The sequence below is a fragment of the Triticum urartu genome, unplaced genomic scaffold (assembly GCF_003073215.2).
Source record: "Triticum urartu cultivar G1812 unplaced genomic scaffold, Tu2.1 TuUngrouped_contig_9624, whole genome shotgun sequence".
Taxonomy (NCBI): Eukaryota; Viridiplantae; Streptophyta; class Magnoliopsida; order Poales; family Poaceae; genus Triticum; species Triticum urartu.
Window position 1 is genome coordinate 483 of NW_024120687.1, and position 10120 is coordinate 10602.

Sequence of the window (10120 nt, forward strand, 5' to 3'; positions counted from 1 at the left end):
TGGGAAGATGGACCTATGAAACAATTAATAGACTATCCCCGATGCCTTCATGTCTGAGTTCATGTACTAGAAATTTACAGGTTGAATAAATTTAAAAGGAAGTCGTGGGTGGAGCTTCCCTATAGCCAAATGCATGGTCACCTGAATAGTCGATTATTACTACAATATCAACATGACCGACACATGCATAACTTAGTTGTTGTCATTGATGTGAGGCATGTATATCTTAGATGTGGCCGTCCGATTAAGGTTGAAAGAAAGATTCATTATCACATATGCCATTTTGTTTCCCAACTTTTCATCCAAATCATATGAACATCCTCATGCCATATGTTATAGTATATACATATCCGAGTCACCTATCTTGGAAAGAACACGATGCCTTCACACTTGAAATTCTATGAACATTTTTTGAGGCACTCGACCTTTTCTAAATGTCATGAACATTAATTTTTGAATGCATATCAACATATTTTACAAGTTTCCCGGACATTATTTTTTTCACAAAAAATTAAATAAAGTAATTTTGAAATATGTGTGTTTCTCGGAATACAATCAAAAGAAAAGACGAACTAATGAATCGGTCCACTACAGTGTCGCACAAGGCGAGACTGATGCTCCTCTCTCTAAGGGCGAGACATATACCCACCCACCCTAATTTTTCTCCAACCTACCCACTACCGATATTTGTATTCTACCTATCCTCGCTCGACCTATATTGATCCAGAGTTCGCTCATTCTCCTCCTCCGACTCCTTCTCTCTTTGATTCTTCTTCTTCTCCGTAGGCTCTTCCGCCCCCTCACTCCCAGGGCGCCACCGCCTCACTCTCGCCTTGCTCCCACATCCATGGGGTGAATGGCTTCACCATCGGTGTGAAAAGTAATCGATCATTGTGGGAGTTGATACATATCGGCGCTACGTGTCCGACGAACATGTGGTCGGCCGTGTGTTGGATGATCATGTGCAGACTAAGCGCGTCGGAGGTGGATGGATGGCACACCCTGCATGACGGTTGAGGCTGGCTAGGTAGGAGACAATCGAGAGGGTGGCCAAGAGAGTCGTTGGAGTTAATTACTGATGAGTGCTTTTTATATTTTTGCGGGTGAGTAAGTAATAATGTGTTTTTCCCTAGGATAGTAGGTGATTACGGGCATCTTCAAAGAGGGCCCTCAAACCTCCAGTATATGTCCGGACCAATTTTTTCATGTGAAATCCAGCCGAACTTCCGGCCGGACACGCCCCTCTCGTCGCGCACACGGGACAACAGCGGTAGTGCCTCATGGGTCCCATGCGCACCACTCAAGCACCCACGTCCATATCCTAGCAACCGTCCATCCACACAAATATGTTCCACTGATCCTCTCGCTCACATCTCGCCTGCCTCGCCTTTGCCTCTCGCTCGCGCCGCCGCATCCTTGCTCCGGCGAGCCCCACCACCACCTGCATGCGCTGCTCTAGTGAGCGGCCACTATCCACCCTCCTCATGCTCCTCTGGCGAGTGGCCGCCCATCCATTATAGCGACCGTGTGGCAACCAGCGGTCGACGCCATGGCCGACCGCAGCTGGTTGCACTCATCTCTATGGCCGCCACAACAAGATTTGGTACAGCGATGTTTTTTTTTTCTGGAACCGGCTCATTTATTTGCTACCACCCACCCACCAAAAGTCTGCTACCACGTTAATTTTTGCTGGAACCAGTGAAACATTTTGCTACAACCGTTTTTGGTTTTTGTTACTACTGGTGTTTTGTGGATTTGTGCTACATCCATCTCCATGACATCCCCTGTTTTTCAAGTCAATTTTTTGCTACAACCATGTTATGATTTTGTTGGAACCCAACATAATTTTTGCTACATCCACCCACGACGGCAATGGCTTTCTTCTTCGATAGCTAGGATCAGCAAGCAATTTTTGATAGAACCGGCGAGCAGTTTTGCTTCAACCAGCATCTCTTTTTGCTGAAACCATTGGATTTTTTCGCTGGAGCCTATGTTTTCCATAGATGCAAAGAAATTTTTGATACAACCGGCGAGAAAATTTGCTTCAACCAGTATCCATTTTTGCTGGAACCAGCAATTCCAAAGCTGCAACAACTGAAGCTTTTTTAGAGTAGTGACAGCTCACCGTGGTGAACTGCGACGGCCACTACGGTGAGGCGCTGCAAGGTCGTCGGGGCTGCTGGAATGGCGGTCCCGGGGGGAGGAGGTTTGACGCAACATGATAGTGAGGGCAGCAAGCCGGCGAGCGGTGGCGATCGGGCGAGCAGCGGCGACCCGGTTAGCGGTGGCAATCTGGCAAGCAGCGATGGTCCGGCCAGCAACGGCGACCCGGCAAGTGGCGGTGGCACGGCAAGCTTCGAAGGTCGACTGTCTCGTTTTCATCCCGCACCGTGCTTGCATGATTTGGGGACAAAAGGCGTGTTTTTTAGGACGAAGCAGTATCATCTAACGCGCCGGAAAAATCCCGCCCTTTCCTGTTTAATCGGGTTTGTATCGATGGATCGTGCGAAACAGCAAAACTATAGTACTATACAGTACAAGTGACAGTTCACTGGGCCGTCGTGTTGTCTACTCCTCCGTTGTAAGAGTGGAGCGCTCGCTTTCAAAAATCTTCTAGTCCCTTCTTTATCAGGTATTTGAAAATCTTTAAGGCCAAGATTGAGATGGTAAATAAGAATCTTGGTACGTACTTCTGCAAGCCCCATGCAACGTCCTGAGTGCGAAGCGGACATATACAGGCCCCCCTCAGATGACAAAATGCGAGTACTAGACGCCAGCGCACCGGCCTAAATTTGGGCCGAGCGCACTGTGTCCGCCCGATGCGCAGTGTTCCAGCCGTTAGATTAGGGCGACATCTTGAAGTAACAACATAACGTCAGTTATCGCCAAAAAAAAATACATAACACCATGGCCGACAATGACTTTGATTCAATCAAGTGGAAGAAGCTCATCGCAGAGTCCGATAGCTCGTGGACGCCCGTGGTGGAGGAGCTAGCGCTTCGCATTGCTCTCCGTCGGGCACAGATGGACTGGAGCGGTAGCTCCTCCTTCGGGGCGTCAACAATGGGCCGGGTGGGCAGTTGAACCTCTGCGGCACACCGCGGACACCTGACGAGGTCTGTGCCATCCCCTGCTAGGTGGCACCTGACACCGCTAGCAGCTGCTTGTCCGGGCGTTGCTGGGTGCTCGTGTCGGCTGAAGTGCAGCCGGAGTGGTTGGGCACACGTATCGACACGGAAGGAAGCCGGCAATGGAGGCGGGCTGCCAACCACGCCAAGTGCAGATCTAGCAGATTCACGCTTGAGCAACTTCCCCGGCCAGCGAGGACGACGAGGCCTCTGTCACGTCATCCGCCGCCCCTAACCATCCACGGAGACGGACGACCGTCGGCGTCACCGCAAAGATGCGGTGGCACTTCGCATGGTGCTCGAGGAATCCCACCGGTTGGCAATGCAGCAGGCAACAGTGGCGGAGAGAGCCGCACGGCTTGGGGATGCCCGGTGCCGCAAAAAATGAGGCGGCACTCGGCATGGCGCTCAAGGAGTCCCGGCGGTTGGCAATGCAGCAGGTGACCGACGGCTGGTAGTGAGAGGTATAATATTGAAAAAGAGTGAATGTTGGGTGAAGATTCTCGTTCTAGGAATTGGTCCCGATGTTTAATTTCTTCTGGAACTAAAACGAGGAAGCTGTATATATACAATTTGTCTAATTCACATCTAGATGTTTTTTAAGGATGTCACATGTAAGCTCCCACATATATATGATACAGCAACAAGAAATTAAAAAAAACTAGATAAAAAAATAGATCACAAACAGAGTGGACATCAGCTTATATGTGACATAGTTATGTATAGACAGACCCATATATATATAATATATATATATATATATATATATATATATATAGTGAGGTTTGTTTCATATACATACACACATATGTAAAGTACTCCACAAGACGCTCCACGCCGCAAACGCCCACGGGAAATACTAAACGGGTGCGTCGACGAGAAACTTGTAGAGTAGCCTACCCACTGGGAAGAGAAACAGAGCATCACCGGGACGGTGGTTGGTAGCGGCCGGCGGCCAAGGAACCAGAGGGTGGCCGGAGAGCAGTACTATTGAGGCGAGGGGAGGGTCGTGCGTAGGGTGTTATTGTTGGTGGGCTTGGCCGGAGTGTCTTGGGCGCTGGCGAGGGAGCAGAAGGGAGGTGGGTGGCGAGGTACGGATGTGTACAAGTACAATTGATTGATGTGCACCCCAGTGGAGGAGGGAACTGAGCGGGGAGCTGCCGGAATCGACGATGGCATGTCGGCGGCGGCACTGGAAGAGGACCTTTGTGTTTGGAGTGAAATACGTACTAGTTTGTGAGGTCGACGATTGATTGAGGCGCCGGCAGGCGTGTTGTTTTGTGGTTGTCGGCGGCGACGAGAAGCGATTGAGTAGTGAGGTGGAGGAATTGGGTGGGGAGTCGACGATGGAGGCGGCGGGTGCGGTGACCGAACGGAGATGAAGGAGGCGAGGTCTCCATGGACGGACGGACGGCGAGTTGGCGGCCTGGGAACGGACGGGGCTCGTCGCGCCGGCGTGGTAAGGTAAGTGAAGGCGATCGACTCGATTCGATCATGGAGATGGAAAAAAGATAAAAGTTTTGCCGCGAGTCGTCGCTGAGAAAAAGGAAAAAGGAAAAAAAAAAGATGATTCCGGGGGAAGGAAAGGAACTGACGATCCTTCCCTTCCTTGCTGGCTCGACGCGCGGAAAGAATCAACCAGCTAGCCTAGTGTCAACAGGGCCCAGTGTCAGCCTCTGGTGACCATGCTGTGTACACTTGTTGTGTCCATATTGGAATTTCACTTTATTTTGAATTAAAATTAAATTAGAATATCATTTAAAACTTCGAGAAATCATATAAAATAATTCATAACTCAGATGAAAATAATTTATATATGAAAATTGCTCATAAAAATATAACGAATCATAATATGTAATCCGTTCATCTGTCACATGCCTCTAGCATGATGAACATGGATCCTTCCCCTCCGTTTCATCTGTTTGAAAATGTTTTCCCTCTTTGTCTATATCACTTAGCACTGTGATAGTTCACCCTTAGCACTTCATATTGTCATGTCATGCATCGTGATGCATCTGTTTGCTTTATATTTATTGTTCTCCCCCCTCTTCTCTCTGGTAGACACCGAGACTGGCGCTGCTTCCTAGTACGACTACGGTGTCAACCACCCCTCCTTCTTGACAGAGCTTCCAAGCAAGAAAAACCCCCTAGATCATTCCGATACCGCCTACTCTTTTGTACAGTGATCCCAGAGATCAATGCTCACTGAACACACACTACACCACAACACTGCATCCCTAACAAACAAGTTGGTTGGGAAAACAGCTTCCACCAACAGACAGTCGATCGGGAATGACTATTGCCGACTGACCCTGTCTGCTGGAGAAAGTCCAGACGGGAAAGCCCTTTCCCGACCGACATATGTTTGCCGACCGACAAGCCGACGGCTATTTCAAGCATTGCCGACCGACTTTCCAACGGCACTGTCATGGACCTTTCCCGACAGATGGTCTGATGGTAAACCTTTCCCGACCAACGGCCTGATGGTGTTTCTTTGCCGACCAACAATCTGTTAGTAGTGCATGGTTCTTTGCCGACCAACAATCAGACGACATTACATTTTGCCGACCAACGGATTGTCAGCATTTTCTTTAGCTAACCAAAACAATAATTACCCTCCCACGTTTGCCTTACTGACAGAATGTCAATAAAGTCACATAAAATATCTCATTACAATAACATCCAACAAAATATCAATCAAGATACAATAATAGATGCATGTCATTGATTTTGTACAAAATATCCAGTTGACAATACAACATAAAGGCTTACAAAATGATAGCCAAACGGTGCATTATTTTGCACCTTACACAAACTATCTAGTTGACGCAAACTATCTCCATAGTTCCTTCCTGGTCTTTTATGTCTTTCCTACAAAGGGTAAACAATCATTCAGTAAATTCATGCATTCATAGTCAATGGCAGAAACAAAACAAAGCATCAGCTCAGTCTGCACAACGAAATACATCAGCACAATAATTTAGCTAAACTCACTACAGAAGAAAGCGAGCTGGCAATCAATCATTAAGCATCTACTAGTTGCTACTTAAGGTCGTAAATTTGCACAATTCAGGTCATCTGTAATGCCCACCCTACTTGTACAGGCGTGAATGCAAAACTATTACCTCCCAGGGAAACCATGTATGTTATATGTTAGTAGGATTAGAAACTCGATTGTATTCTCAGTTCAGAGATACGCAAGTGATCCTGTTCAGTCCATCAAAGCACGTATTAACAAAATGCGTCCTAAGATGAAGGTTTTGCATTTCTTACAAGTTGCTATGTAACACAGCTTGAACCTGACCCTAACTCTATTGGATGATCTAAACCTAGTTGTATATATGACAATTATTACTCTATGGGAAACTACACATGTAGTTTTTGCTATATGATTTGAGAGTAGCATCGTTCTGTTCATCTCTAAAATTTTCATATAATTAATACAAGCATGCAAATATAATATTCATATACTACAGCAATGCTATAAGGCTGAAGCATAAAATCTCAAAGTGGGTAACTGTACTTCTCTTTCGCTTGCTGAAAATTATAAAAGTCGGACATTATCACTAAAAATGATTTTATTAGTTCTTGTCTCCCCCACCAAAAAAATAAAAAGGCTATTGTTGAGTGAATGTTTTGCATGGACCTTTGGACATTGTCGCTACCATATATTTATCAAAGTGAATCCAGACATATTAATCATTTTAGCGGTACATTCTAATTTCTTCAATCAATAGATGAATGTAAGCAAACAGTTCTAGCTAAGTGACAGAAATTACCTAAGTGGCGGGATGAGGAAGACGTCCCTGTTCAGATAAGATTCACCTGCTATGTTGTTCCCCACACACAGAATTCATTTTGCCTTTCAGATTGATTGTAACCAGATCTTACTTCTGGGAAATAATAGAACATGATGTTACGATATGATTTAACAAGGGAACATTATGAAGTATACATGTATTCCTTTTGTATCACAAAAATAATAGGAAAACTGAAGATTGTTTTGGTGAACTACATGTAGTCATGTATGCCAGTCAGAAGTAAATAGCAAGGTCACTTAATATTGCTTGTTCTCTCAAGTTGCACTAGGACATAAAAATGAACAACAAAGCTAAATAGGTTCCATTTTACTTTGCCATTAGACTTTTTGGCAACAACTTCTGCAGCTAAAAAATCAGGTCAACATATTTATTAATCCCAGGCTGTTTGTAGAACTACATATTTATTAATGAACTTGGTAGCTGTTAATGTATGCAGGAGTCAATTAAGATTAACTGAAATTTCAGCAAGAATATCAATACAGGTGATTCACACTGAAAAACACGAGCACAAATTGTAACTGTGCAAAGCTAACACCCGGTGTGGACTCTGTTTAATACCTGTAGTAGATTCTTCTTCAGTTAATCCACTTTCTAGGAATATATTTGGAGTGCGTGCCATTCTTTTCATCATTAAAAGTGCACCATCCCATACCAGAGTACAGAGACATCAAGTAATGTTTCCAGAGCCTGAAAGCACCACCCATCAGTTAATGTGTTACTCCTACATGGTCAGGATGGATAGCTCACTTGTTACAGAAACATGTTTAACAACTAAACGTTTTATGCTCCGGTGCAAGATTCTAGCCTCAGCCAAAAATAGTATTTGTTGGGCTCACTTCTATAGATGAGTGGAGAAGAGGAAGACACCGATCAAGGGAGTCAGGTGTTGAGGGCTGACCTGCATGAACTGCCTAGTCGTCTACTACCACAAGTAAGAAGCTCTGTTTCCACATACCTCCCACCCCATTTCTGTCATCTCTTCTATTTTATGAAATCCAAGAACGATAAAAGCTCCCCATGCTCTATGGAGAAGTAATGAAGCAACATCAGCACGCTGCCTATGGGAAAAAGAACAACTCACTGTAGCTATGAATGGGAGTGAGATATATGACTAAGAAACTCAAAAGGAGAAACTCGGCAAAGAGAAAATGAAAGAGAATAGCTAGATCAAAGAAACTAAAAAATTTAAGAAAAATAAACCGAAGTGTTAGACAAATTAAAAGACTTAATAAAACTGAATACCGATAAAGTAAAATTATAGCCCATATAAACTAGAAAATTGAAAACTTAGGGAAAATTAGCAGAGATGATGAGCAATCACCTTTAGTTACCATTAGTCATAGCATTATAAAATGACACTTAATATGAATCTTAGTCCTCAAACACATTAGGGGCAGCATGGATCAAAATATGAATCTTCAATCAATGAAGCAAGCAATCAACCATGACCATAGACCATCTACTGACTAATGAGGTACTCAATCATCTACTGCTGTACAAAACATTAGAGGATGGTACACAAGACTTATGAGGTACTACATCAAGAAACAATATACTAAAAGAAAAATAAACACTGGACACTCCACACACCTTATGCACTACAGTGGCATAGCAAATATTCTGCTACTTCTCTTTGTCAGCTCAGCGTTACCAGCATCTGTCCTCTGTTCTACCTGTAGAAAAAATGAGAGATAAAAGTCAGGTCACATGTACAAAGAGAACAGCGAGTCGTGTGCTACATTCTATTTCAATCCATTGTTTGGCCCTTAGTTATAAAAGTAAGTTTGAGCCACCAGTTATATTACCCCACCTCATGGATGACATCTTGCCGCTGTTTAGTCAGGTCAAATGCATCGTTTCAATAGCAGCAGTGATTATTATACCATAAATGTTTCCTCACAATATTTGAACTTGGCATTGAAGGAAATTTGACATGGTGAAGATTTCAGTAAGAAAAAGTTAAGCAAGTATTTGGGTAGTTGGATGGCAGTATGCTTACGCGCCATTCTCATGAACTCAACCAATAAATGTGATCAGCTGGAGCAACACAGACACTAGAAACACATCCATTGGTGCTGCAAAGAAGCTTCGTTTTCAAGAGAACCTAGTTATTTTCACAATTTTTGACAAAGAAGCTGTAGGATGCCAACATAACTCAGTATTGTAATAAAAAATAAATCTAACATAAATCTATTTCCATCTAACATAACTCGGTATTGTAATAAAAATTGAATCTACATAAACAGTGTCTACCAACAGAGTACTGACGGGGCAAATAACAGAGTCTTCCACCCAAAAACCACGGTGAACTCCTTCACTCCAAGTTCATCTCTTAACAAACTTTGTACAAAAAAATTGATGCGGCAAGGAAGGAGTTGTACCTCAGCCGCATCGATGCCCTTGCCCAGCCAAAGACAGAGAGGGATGTCCTTGCCCAGCCACACGCGGCCCAGATCCAAATCTTCGCCGCCACCGCCACTGCGTGTGTCTTCATGAGCTGGACGATGGAGATGGGGGGTTGGGCCAGGGAGGTTGGAGAGAGGCGGTTAAACGGAGAGAGAGCCCGAGGGTGTGGAGCCGACGGTGGAGAGGCATGTCGGAATTGGGCGGGGCTGTGGGGACGGGGCATCGTGTGGGGCGGTGCTACAGAGGAAGGGCGGCGTGGGATGGTGATGCAGAGGCAGGGCGGCATGGGGCGATAGTGGGATAGACCGGCGGTAGCCCCCGACGACATGGGGCGGCGGTGGGAGGCATGGGGATTGGCCGGCGTGGGGCGGCGGCGTGCGTGGGGAACAACAGGAAAGCTAGGGATTTTGTGGGTGGGGAACAAAGGGCGGCAGCATCCTTGTGATTCTGAGGGTGGAAAATTCGCGGGTTGGGCCGGTTTGGCGCTACTTTTTTAGCTATTCACGGGCGATGCCCATTTAGCGTCCGAAAGTTGGTGGGGGTGATTTACCGACCGACATTCCATAGGCCATAACAGAATCCCCGACCGATCGTTAGATGGTATATGCTACAGTATTCCCGACCGACTACAGGTCGGTGTATGCAGGTTTCCCGACCCATGGTCCGTTAGAAATTTTCCTGCCAGACTGTGGGTCGGCAATAGTGATTTTTTTCCAACAGACATCGGTAGGGAATTCTGGTGCGTGGTGTAGTGACACAGAAGCT

General features: G+C 45.4%; 1 long non-coding RNA gene across 4 annotated transcripts; it reads right to left on the reverse strand.

The window, feature by feature from the left end:
• Positions 1-5774: 5774 nt before the first annotated feature.
• LOC125532297 lies at positions 5775-9815 on the reverse strand. Of its 4 annotated transcripts, none has more exons than XR_007293979.1 (6): positions 9331-9813; positions 8540-8622; positions 7848-8007; positions 7508-7636; positions 6908-7021; positions 5775-5999 (listed from the first exon to the last, which is right to left on the reverse strand). It is a non-coding gene; the product is annotated as an uncharacterized LOC125532297 (long non-coding RNA). The 4 variants fall into 4 exon arrangements; XR_007293978.1 differs by having other exon boundaries at positions 7848-7971; positions 9331-9812; XR_007293977.1 differs by having other exon boundaries at positions 7508-8007; positions 9331-9815.
• Between the last annotated feature and the right edge of the window lie 305 nt (positions 9816-10120).